Genomic DNA, 12,799 nt, shown 5'->3' with positions numbered 1-12,799 from the left:
TTATCTTTTAAAATGCTATAACCACATCCAGTGTCTCTAAACAAGTGCTTAGAGGTTAGCAAGCATTATGAGTATATTAGCCACCTAAATACCACTCTCCCCTGCCCGGCACTTAGCAGAGTGTAGATTGGGTACATGACAGTCACACATGCCTTGTTGCTCCTGGGAGAAAGTCATGTGTCTTATTATCTGAACTATTTCCTCGCTTTCCACCCCAGGAACTAATACAGTACTCAGCAGTCTTATAGTGGATACTCAATGATAGATTGTTAAATAAATGACTTTAATTGGCATCATGCAGAGATATTACAGAATTAGATATACAGCTGATACTCAATAAATATGTGCTGACTTATTTAGTAAAGACGGGAAAGATGTGCTTGGTGCCAAACACTGTGAAAATCCCTCTACCACCCATTGTCTTCTTTTCTCATTTAGGCTTCATGAAACCCCGTGAATTATATGCTTTCATATATTCACCTTATTCATGTTCAAAATGCCAGCAAGTAGTAAAGTAGTAATGCAAACCCAGATCTGCAAAAGTACATTACGAAGCATTAAGTTGTATATTCAGAACTCGGCACACTAAATTTCATCTGAGGCTAAAACACAGAGTCCCAATGTAGTATCAAGAAACAAGCCTTTCCCACATTTGCTTAAGATGATACCAACACTGTCATGAAGAAAATGAACAGGGGTGTACAGGATGAGACTTCTTCAAAGAAGTGAAATGATTGATATATTGGGTACTTTATGTGAGAAGATTTGAAGAACAATGTAATTGTTTTATTATCTGATTGCGTATCCCTAAGACTTGGATGTTTTCGAAATGATAAATGACTTAATGACTGAATACATTCTAGCTGCCTGTTTTAAACAAATGTGACATTTTAGGAGTTAATACTACATTCTTGATTTCCTGTATTTTTAGGAAGTAACTGTATTAGTCTCTTCTCACACAGTTATGAAGAAATACCTGAGACTGAGTAATTTAAAAAGAAAAGAGATTTAATTGACTCACAGTTCCACATAGCTGGGTAGTCCTCAGGAAACTTACAATCATGGCAGAAGGCACCTCTTCACAGGGCAGCAGGAGAGAGAATGAGGGCCAGCAGAAGAAATGCCAGAGGCTTATAAAACCATCAGATCTTGTGAGAACTCACTCACTATCATGAGAACAGCATGGGGGAAGCTGCCTCCATGATTCAGTTACCTCCCATCAGGTCCTTTCCACATGTGGAGATTATGGGGATTACAATTCAACATGAGATTTGGGGTGGGATACAGTCAAACCATATCAGTAACTTTCTCTCTTTTTAAAACTTTTTAAATTTCTATTTTTTTTTTAAGTTTGAACATGTTGAGATTCAAATATCTTAAGCTTCCAAGTGCTCTTTTGACTTTTAATATATTTCTGGTGTCGCTTTTGGTCTTTTTGGTTCTTAACACTTTGGTTGCATGCTTGCATTTCCTCTCCTGCTTGTGTGCACTTCTCACATGCCATGTCTGGGAAGTTGTATCCATTCAACCTGATTTAGCATTTCTTTATCTTCTGTTGTGCAGCTATCAATATGCCATCTAGGTTGGAGCTGGAGATATAAGACAGCTTAAAAATATAGTCCTTTTACTTAAACAACTATCCATCTTTTAAAGTACTTTAATATAATTTTCATAACTTTTCCAGTCAGCCAGAGTGAATACTCTCTAAAGTGGCTTTGACAGTTGGCTTTATTTTTTGAGGAGGAAACTTCTCTTGATTGACTTTTTTTTGCAGCGTGGTTTGCAGACAAGATACTAAGAATCTGGGGGTGGTGGCTGGGGCTAGTGTTAGAGTTAGCCCTGTTATAATCTCAGTTTCTCAACCCATCCAAAGGAGAACACCATAGAAGTAAAAACATATTTCCTATGCAAAGACTGCATTAAGATATGTCTAGTTCCCACCTCAACCCACTCTCTAAGCCTTTCTTGTGTAAAATGCGGAGCCACCACACCACTACTGACAAAAGTGCCCTCTCCACGAGCTCTACTAGAATATTTTTTTCTACTTCTGCCATGACAATTGACATAGTTAGCAAATGCATAAGCAGGGCTTCAAGCCAGGCTCTTGTGTTGCAATGCCTATCCCTTCTTTATGCCCCAGGCAGAGAAGAAAGTGCTTGGATTTCTGAACACCACAATAAAAGATTCAAATAAAAGCTAAGACTATTAAGGGGAAAAATAAGATTTTTAAGTAATTAAAGTGAGTGATATTCATTTTCATGAAGGAATTTGAAGATCAAGTCAGTGTTTAGACATTAATCCAAAGCCATAATGAAATGAAAAGAAAATTTGAAAGAGAAAGTAATAGAAATCCCCAGAGTCAAGCACTGTCTTTATTTTTGTACCCACCTACCTCACCCCAGTACCTACTTTGCACAGTATTTTAGTGTGTGCTCAAAAAAATGGGTGTTGGGTGCTTGCTTTGGCAGCACATATACTAAAATGGGAACAATATAGAGGAAGTTGTCATGGCCCTGCACAAGGATGACATGCAAATTTGTGAAACGTTCCCTGTTTTTATGGTTAATGGGTACAAAAAAAAACATAGAAAGTTTAAGACCTATTATTTGATAGCACAGCAGGGTGACTATAGTCAATAATAACTTAATTGTACACTTTATATTTAAAGTGTGTAATAGGATTGTTTGTAACAATAAGTATAAATGCTTGAGGAGATGGATACCCCATTTGCCATGATGTGATTATTATGCATTGCATACCTGAATCAAAGCATCTCAAATACCCCATGAATATATACACCTGCTATGTACCCCCCAAAAATTAAAAATAAAAATATTTTTAATAATGGTGTTGGGTAGATGGGTTCCAAGATGAATGAACTACCAAAAAATGGTGCCTTCTAATTGCTCTTATGTTTATTACTCTGGAGTGGTAAATAGAGTGTTTGGCAAGCAGAAGCTTGAATATATGTAGCTTAAAAGAGTCCAAAACTCAGCCCGGTTGGAAATGCAGAATATTAAAGAGATTTCTTTATGGAGTTGGGCTTTTTCGGCTTTTCCCTGCCTTTCTATGGATGAAGTGTGAAATAATAAGACTGCTGTGTGGGCCCTCCATAGTTCAGTTTCTCTTCTGTAAAATGAAAATGATATTTATATTGTATTAATAGGTTTATTCCAAGCATTATTATTGCATGCTGACTTCTAAAGTTTCTTTTATCTCAAGGTTGCTGGTTTGAATTGTTAAAACTATAATTCCTAAGGACAGATTTATCTATTTTATATGTATATATCTGTTTTATTTTTATAGATTTAGGGAGTACAAGTGCAGCTTTCTTACATTAATATTTTGCATAGTGGTAGAGTCTGGACTTTTAGTGTATTCATCACCCAAAAAACGATTTGGTAATCCAATAGATAGTTTTTCAACCCTTACCTTCCTCCCATGTTCCCATCTTTCGTAGTCTCCAATGTATATTATTTACTGCTATATGTCCATGTGTACCCATTGTTTAGCTCCAGGTTATAAGTAAGAACATAAAGTATTTTACTGTGTTTCTGAGTTATTTTACTTAGGCTCATTGCCTCCAGTTCCTCTAATCTGTTCTATTGATCTATATCTATTTTTATACCAGTACCATAGTGTTTTGGTTACTAAGCCTTGAGAGTCCTAGATTTCATAAATCTTTTGCCGCAAAAGATATGATTTCTTTTTTATGGCTGAGTAATACTTTATGGTATATGGTATTTCTGGTGTGTGTATGTGTGTATGTTATGTGTGTGTGTGTATATATATAGAATATGGTATTTATGTTATATATATGTGTGTATATGTATACACATACCATATATATTATATATATGCACACACACACTCCATTAATAAATACTTAAGGTGATTCCATATCTTTGCTATTGTGAATAGTACTGCCAAAAATATACAAGTACAGATATCTTTTTGATATAATGATTTCTTTCCCATCGGGTATATACTCAGTAGTGGATTACTGGATCAAATGGTAGTTCTATTTTTAGTTCTTGGATAAATCTCCATACTGTTTTCCATAAAGGCTGTACTAATTTACACTCCCATCAACAACATATTAGCATTCCCTTTTCTCCACATCCTCACAATATCTGTTGTTTTTTGACTTTTTAATATTAACCATACTGGCTGGTGTAAGATGGTATCTCACTGTGGTTTTAATTTGCATTTATCTGATGATTAATGATGTTGAGAATGTTTTTCAAATGTTTATTGGTTGCTTGTATGTTTTCTTTTAAAAAGTGTGTGTTTACATGTTTTGCCCCCTTTTTAATGTAATTGTTTATTTTTCTTGTTGAGTTATTTGAGTTCCTTGTAGATTCCAGATATTAGCCCTTTGTCAGATGCATAGATTGCAAATATTTTCCCATTCTGTAGGTTGTCTGTTTACTGTGTTGATCATTTATTTTACTGTGTGTAAGCTTTTTAGTTTAATTAACTCTCATATATATATATATATATATATTTTTTTTTTTTTTTTTTTGAGATGGAGTCTTGCTCTGTCTCCCAGGCTGGAGTGCAGTGGTGCGATCTCAGCTCACTGCAACCTCCGCCTCCTGGATTCACGCCATTCTCTTGCCTCAGCCTCCCGAGTAGTTGGGACTCCAGGTGCCCGCCACCATGCTTGGCTAATTTTTTTGTATTTTTAGTAGAGATGGGATTTCACTGTGTTAGACAGGATGGTGTCAATCTCCTGACCTCGTGATCTGCCTGCCCCGGCCTATATATTTGTTTTTTTGATGTTTGCTTTTGAGGACTTGGTCATAATTTTTTTGCCTAGGCCAATGGTCAGTAAAGTTTTCCTAGGTTTTCTTCTAGGATTTTTACAGTTTCAAGTCTTATATTTAAGTATTTAATTTCATCTTGAGTTAATTTTTGTATATGGTAAGAGATATGGGTATGGTTTCATTCGTCAGCATATGGTTATCCAATTTTTCCAGAACCATTTGTTGAACAGAGTGTTCTCTCCCCAGTGTACATTTTTGTTGACTTAGTCAAAGGTCAGTTGGTCACAGGTATGTGGCTTTATCAAATCTAGGGCTCTCAATGCTATAGTAACCAAAACAGTATGGTACTGGAATAAAAAATAGACATATAGATAAATGTTACAGAATGAAGAGCTGATAAATGATTTCAATAAAGTTTCAAGATACAAAATCTATATGGAAAAATCTGTGGCACTGCTAAACACCAATAATAATAATCGAGCTGAGAACCAAATCAAGAACTCAATCCCATTTAAAATTGTTACCAAAAAAATACATTGGCATATATTTAATGAAGGAAGTGAAAGATCTCTACAAGGAAAACTACAAAACATTAATCATAGATGACATGAACATGTGGAAAATCACCCCATGCTTATGGATTTGAAGAATCAATATCATTAAAATGACTATACTGCCCAAAGCAATGTACATATTCAATACCATTCCATTATATTACCGATGTCATTTTTCACAGGATTAGAAAGAAAACATCCTAAAATGTATATGGAACCAAAAAAGGGCTTTAACAGTCAAAGCAATGCTAAGCAACTGGAACAAAGCTGGAGGCATCACATGCCTGACTTCAAATTATACTAAAGACAGATTTAGACCATGAAAGTAGACCTGATGTACAGCAGTACACTTCATTAATTGTACTGACTGTTAAGAAATTACGATAATTTTATTCTATGTGGTAAATAACCACTGCTCAAATCCCCCTGAAAATTGTCCCCCATGCCACCCTGGATGCCTGGGTTCCCAAACCTCCTCAGTGTTAATCCAGAAACAAGAGTTAACATATAGCCCCAGAGGGACCTCCAGGACCCTGCTTCTCTCTTATGGCTGTACAGATTTATTCTGATTAGTCTTCTAATTTTCATATGACTTATTAAATATTTTGAATGTCACATCCATACATACATACTTTCCAGACAAGAAATTTGGATGTGGGAGAAAATTCCTTAATAAACAAAAATATTAATTTTCATTTAAAAAACTGCTTTATTTTTTACATGGAACCCATGAACATAAAAAAAAAAAAAAAAAAAAAAAACCCTTGATTATTAGTCAGCTTCAGGTATGTTCACAGAAGTATAGATATGTTTTTCATCATTCATTTCCAAAAACATTATTACAGATTTGCAGCAACAAGATGCTGTTATCTTGTCATTCTGAAGTTTTGTGTATGCCTATGATGTTGGTATAATCTTCATTGTTATAACCATTATGATACTTAGTCATAGAAAGGATGGATTAAGCATTTATTGTGTGTCAGGCTTTGTAATAAATTATGGTGATACAGAGATTGACTTGGTAGGTCCCTAAGTTCCCATAATCTAGTTTGAGAAGAGGATGGAGAATGAACATGTAAGCAGTGAAACTGCAATTCAGAATGATCATCACAGTATTAGAGATGAATAGGAAGTGTGCCTGGAGTTCTGAATACTTTCAGCCACTTCTAACCTGAGGAGCTAGGGAAGACTTCAGTATGTGCTTACATTTCACATAAACCTAAAACAATTAGAAAATTTTTTTTTAGGCAGAGATATGTAGCTGTGTATAATGTAAAGGGAATAGCACATTTAAGTTCATAGTCTAAAAGTGGCCGTATGTGTTCCAGTACTATTGGAGCTCAAGGAGTGTAAGAGAGATTAGGAAGTGCAGTCCCAGAGAGCCTTCTCTGATGGCTTGTGTGAGGAATTGCTGAATAAGCTAGGAAGTGTTTGTTAATCTTGTGTAATGAAGACCCAATGGAGTTTTAGCCACAAGATGAAGAGAGCTCACATGTGCTCTTGAGGTGGGTGTGTTAACTCTTGAGTAAGTAGTAGAAGCCAGTGTGAGGTACAGGGAGATCAGACAGGAGGCTGTTGCTATGTGTGAGAAACTTTTATCCACTAAAAGTTTCATATAAAGACACATTTGGGAAATAAAGATGTTGTAGAGAATGGAACACCATCCCCACCATGGATAGCATCCAGATTAATGCTGGAAATCAAATTTCAATTAGAAAATTGCTTAGAAAACATGTTGTCAGAGGAAGGAGAGCCATGTAATTCAAGTCTATGATGGCATCTCTTTCAAGTTTCCCAATGCACCTGACTCAGAAGATAGAATCAGTCTGTTAGCTGAGGTCTCTCTGTGCTGGAGAAGCATGAAAAGGGTCCCACGAACATAGACTCAGTTCTCTTTGAAGTTTAAGATCCATCTACAAATGGCCATGTTCTTTTCTTAGCAGAAAGTATTGGGGTTTCTACATACATGCTGCTCACTGCTCATGTGTAAGTATGGTAAAATTCGAGCAAGTGGAAAATGACCCTGCTGTAATCCAGATCATAATATTTCTAAATAAGCACACACAATAGTCAACCAACCTACTTCATGATTTTTTATGGAATGAGGCAGAGACAAGGCCACTGTACACCCATGAAAAAGTATAAGTATGAACTTCTGACCTATGTGAGGTAAGTGTTTGCTCCTTCTCTGTCAATAGCAAGCCCTACTACAGTCTTCCAGCATATTGGATTTTTAGGCCACTCGGTTAGCAATTGTCTTCGCTTCTACGTAGCATTCAATCCTTAATGTACTCCTGCTTTTCTTAGCCTATAGAGTAGTTCAAACTCCCAGGGAGGCTGTTTTGTTAGAAGGAATGAAGTCTCTATGGGTATACTGAAAATCTCATCTACAATAGATAAAAGTCCATAATTTAGGGTTAGTGTGAGCATATTCATTCAATAAGTATTTATTGAATAATTATTGGATAGCAGGTGATGAGCTAGTTCTTAGGAATACGTATACCCACATACATGCGCGCACACACACACACACACACAGATATAAAACATGTTTGTATCTTCCAGAAGCATATGGTTTATGGGATAAACAAATGGAAATAATGAAGGTTATTATTTCTAGTAGCAAGTTTGAGAATATCCCATAGGGTGATGCTCATTTTTGTTAGACTTTGATAAATCATCTCAAAGGCTAGGCTTCCCAGACATGTGTGTTATCTGTGGCTCAGGACTATGAGTAGCAGTCATAGCTCTGATTGAAAGAATGAGAGACAAAGAGCAGAAAGAGAGGGGTGTAGTTCTGTGACCTAAATGGTGAAAATTCCCCAGAGAAGAAAGCCTTTACTGGGCAACACTATAGAGAGTTTTGGAGAGAACAGAAATATCCAATGGGAATTTATTTTTTGCTGAAGTTTTCTCTGTCTTATAGTATGTTCTCTGGATGAAATCTCTGGACAACTGTGGGATTGTTGGGGTAAAGGTGGAAACCTGCAGAGTGAAGCATGTGCAAAGGCCTCAGGGGACCTGGGACATTTGAACAATTGTGGCTTATGTATTGAAAGTGGGGGGCAGTTATTACGTATGAGATGAGGAGTAAGAGACACAGAGGGCTTGGGAAGATTTTAGTCTTCATCGTAAGAGCCTAGATAAGCCATGACATGATTTTCTGAACAGCAGTGACTGATTGCTATGGGTTTTTTTTTTTTTTTTCCCCGCATATATTATGGAAACAGATTTTATTGTAAATAATTCATTTTAGGGTGGCTAGCATGTGCACAGACAGGTCTGTAAGGAATATTCCAGGTAAGATGAGATGGAAAGAAGTGGTGGATTCAAAAGATATTTAGGAGTTAAAATCAAGAGTGTTTGGTGATTGCACATGCAGGATCAAGAGAATGGCTACTAGGTTTCTGGCCTGGACAGTGCGATCGGTGGTGTCACATTAACTGAGACTGGGATTGCTAAAGGAAGAGCAGGTTCGTTGAGGAAGAGCAAGAGTTCCATTTTCTATAAGCAAATTCTGAGGTGCTTTTGGGAGGTCCATCAAGAGGGAAGAGATAGGCAGACTGGAATTCAGAGAAACCTGTGAGCTGGATGTGTAAAATCAAGGTTATTGGCATGTAGATAACAGAGAGGATCATCCACGCAGCTGGTTTTCAGAGTTTAGGGTTCATGAGAATGATCTAGAAAGTTTTCTAAAGCAACATCCAGGACCCACCTCCAACGTTTCTGGTGCAGTAGGTCATGGATGGAGTCCATGCTTTACATTTCTAACATACTCACTCAGAGATGGTTCTGATGCTGCTAATTTGAGTACCACCTGGGAATAGCACTCACCTAGAGAATAAATACATAAAAAAGAAAGAAAGAATGGAAATAAAAATGTGACCTATGGGAAACATTATAACAGAGTCAGTCAAGCTGCATTGGTTTGTGTTCAGAAGCTCCCAGGTAAGAGCCACGAACCTTGGGTCAATGAAGTAAACAAAGTAAGTAAAGACTCAATCTCTCTATTTGTAATAATAATAATAATAATAATAATACAAATAGCACAAATTCATAGTGTTGTTTTAAGGTCAAAAAAGACAGCTAAAAGAAAACACTTAGCATGGTGTTAAGTATATGTTTGAGGTCATTTGAAAGCCAGTCTTTAAGTAATCCAGCATTTAAATATAGATTAGATGATACTGAGTTGGTGAAAGTCAAAGGTCAAGAGGAAAATCAAGACTATGTGATAACATAGATTTCAAGGAAAGAAGGGTTTTCACAAAGGCAAGAGTGGTTATGAGTGTCAGTTGCTTTTGAGAATTTCAACAAGATACAGAAAAAAACAACAACAAAACAAACAAACAAAAACCACTATTGGATTTAGAGATAACAGTAACATAAAATAGGCCATTTCAGGAAAGCAATGTGGGGTGCAGAGATAGTGTCTGTGAAGCACATAGCACAGAGCCTAGCATACGCCAAGGGCTCCAGTGACAGTAGATGCTATCATTATTATCATAGTTCAAAGCAGTTTGTAATATGCATGTGTTCGCATGCTGGTTAAAGGAAATATATTCAGTTGAGGATAAACTCTGCAATTCCCAAAGAAATGCATTTCCATTGAACAAGCTATGTCCCATTCAGGTTTAAATAGCTGAAACAGTTTTTAAAAGCAGGATTTCAAACTGCAACGTGGCAGATATGTCATGCAACTTTAACAAGGGCCCTTTCTTCATTTGCTGCAAGAATTAATGGCTCTGGGATACATCAAGAACTGTCAGTTCTCACAGCAGCCCCACGAATCAATTGAACTTTTAAAATCTTTGCCCTATACTCCCCATTTCTCCCATGCCAGCAAAGTGAACAATTGTCTGATCTTTGGCAGCAGGGAGAAAGCTATCTTTGCATCTTGCCAGCTGAGAAATGGTTTGTTTCCCTTTTCAAACACCACTGCATTCTTCTTGCAATTTCCCTTTACCATTAAATATTTTATAACTTAGTCTCATGCCAGTGCGCCTTCCTGGGTGCCTGATAAATGACAGATTCTACAGAAAATTTTAATATATGGCAGCAGGTTTCATTTACAGTATTCCTACAGAAGAGGCTGCTGGAGTCAACAACCATACTTAAATGGCTTCTGGCTTGTAAAGGTAGTTTGCTAATCCCAAAAGCTTTTAGATTGCATTGCCAGATTCTTACCTTTTCTTAGAGAATCGTCATATTGTGAACTCTATGGGAGAGGAAAAAAAAAAAAAAAAAACTGCTTGAGGAATGTGACAGTTTTTTGTTTGTTTGTTTAAAAATAAATCTTACATAGCCTTACATTTTAATTTTTTTTTCTTTAAGAGGAATGAGTTGTGTACATGGGGTTTAAATGCTTTATAGACAGGGAAAAAAAAAACTGTGCTAGAACCAACTTATTCATCATCATGTTCATCTTCTTTATCTTTATCTTCTTCATCCTCTTCATCTTCCTCATCTTTCTCCTCTTCCTTCTTTTCCTTGCTTTTTTCAGCCTTGACAACTCCCTTTTTTGCTGCATCAGGCTTTCCTTTAGCTCGATATGCAGCAGTATCCCTTTCGTATTTTGCCTTCAGCTTCGCAGCCTTCTTTTCATAAGGCTGCTTGTCACCTGCAGCAGTGTTATTCCACGTCTCTCCCAGGTTCTTTGCAACATCATCAAAGGGCAGGCCAGGATGTTCTCCTTTGGTTTTCGGGCGATACTCAGAGCAGAACAGGAAAAAGCTCGAAGGAGGCCTTTTGGGTACATTGGGATCCTTGAACTTTTCTGTCTCTCCTTTAGGAGGGATATAGGTTTTCATTTCTCTTTCATAACGGGCCTTGTCCGCCTTTGCCATATCTTCAAATTTTCCTTTCTCTTTAGCAGACATGCTCTTCCACCTTTCTGAGCACTTCTTAGAAAACTCTGAGAAGTTGACTGAAGCATCTGGGTGCTGCTTCTTACGCTCCTCCCGACAAGTTTACACAAAAAATGCATATGATGACATTTTACCTCTCGGCTTCTTAAGATCTCCTTTGCCCATGTGTAGTTATTTTTCTGCACTAAGAATTGAGGCCGCTGCACTTCCGCGGACATAAGAAACGAACTCCTGGAACTCAAGGTCAGCCGGGGTTGGGTTCCTGTTCCTGCACGCGTGGCCCGCCCGAAACCGCTACAAAGTAGTGGCGCGTCTGACTGCCCAACTCTAGCGGTCAAGGAGGAAATCTGACATTTTTAAGCCAGGAGTGTGAAGAGTTATTTAGGATCTCATCGGAGTCTCAATGTTTTTCTGTTTTTGTGTTGTTTTTGTTTTGTTTTGTTTTGTTTTTGTTTGTTTGTTTTTTGTGGCGGGGAGTGGGGGGTGACCTTGCTTTTCCCATCCAAGGTTCCTTTTCCTGTGCCCATTCAATCACACATATTCAAGCCCAGCTCCAATGCCAACACTTTAAGAAACCTTCAGAGATAACTATAGCCTGAATTAAGCTCTCCCTTCCTTTGACTATCTCATGCAATTATTATCTGTAATAACCAATTTAGTACTCTTGTTCCTGCAACAAAATATGTGTTCCCACAGTGCGCTGCATGGTGCCGGCAACCCAGAAACCTCCATAAGTAATATTCAGGTTGAACTCAGTACTTCAGGGGGAAACCAGTCATCGTTTTAATTCATTAATAAATTAACTTTAATTGCAAAATCTGCGGGGATTTCTGTCTTCCAACCCAACATTTTCTTCCCTTTTGCCTTTAATGAATTCACCACCACCACCTCTCACTGTGCTTTTAATTACTGTACTGATTACTTACTATGTATGCTACATGATGTGGAAAGGATAGAGAACTTAAAAGCAAAGCACTCCCTGACCTGCCTGGGGATAGAGACCGAAACGTATAAAAACATAAGAAAACACATAAATTACATATAACAAGTACCAGAGGAGTGATCCAGATAATTGCACAGTTCCTGTGGCCCCAAGTGATGGGGTACTATTTCTAATGTCAGCAGTAGTACTTCCTTAAACTGATCCCTAGACCTTGGTCATGGTGCTTGGAAAACGCTTTCTCAGCACAATCTCTGCTCATCTTAATCCTAACACTCCTTTATTCTTCCTGTCTCTCTTTTCTGGAAAATCCTTTCCAATTGTTTTGCTTTGTCTTCTCCTCCTTTGTCCTCCATGCTGCTGAGCTGATTTTTCCCTCCTTTAATGAAATTCTATGCTCTTTCCCTAAGTTGTTTTGGAGCCCTTCTTATATCCTAACTTAATTCGCTTCCCAGATATTTTTAAAAGAGAGTTTTTGTTCACTATAACACTTTTTTTTTTTTTTTTTTTTTCTGTTTTGAGACAGGGCCTCACTCAGCCCTGCCTCAAACAGGCTGGGATGCAGTGACGCAATACCAGTTCACTGCAACCTCGACCTCCTGGGCTCAGGTGATCCTCCAACCTCAGCCTTCTGAGTAGCTGGGGTCACAGGCATGTGCCACCATGCTCGAC

General features: G+C 37.5%; 1 protein-coding gene, 1 non-coding gene and 1 pseudogene across 7 annotated transcripts in view; 2 read left to right on the top strand and 1 right to left on the bottom strand.

Moving 5' to 3' along the window:
- NRG3 (neuregulin 3) overlaps nucleotides 1–12,799 on the top strand; it is a 1,119,166-nt gene that overhangs the window by 464,340 nt on the left and 642,027 nt on the right. The window lies entirely within an intron of this gene.
- LOC126963443 (U6 spliceosomal RNA) lies at nucleotides 2,453–2,558 on the top strand. The gene has a single exon (XR_007729081.1). It is a non-coding gene; the product is annotated as a U6 spliceosomal RNA (small nuclear RNA).
- On the bottom strand, nucleotides 10,726–11,378 carry LOC126962629 (high mobility group protein B1-like; annotated as a pseudogene).

The sequence above is a fragment of the Macaca thibetana genome, chromosome 9 (assembly GCF_024542745.1).
Source record: "Macaca thibetana thibetana isolate TM-01 chromosome 9, ASM2454274v1, whole genome shotgun sequence".
In the NCBI taxonomy this organism is placed as follows: Eukaryota; Metazoa; Chordata; class Mammalia; order Primates; family Cercopithecidae; genus Macaca; species Macaca thibetana.
This window is presented reverse-complemented; position numbering and strand designations above follow the sequence as displayed.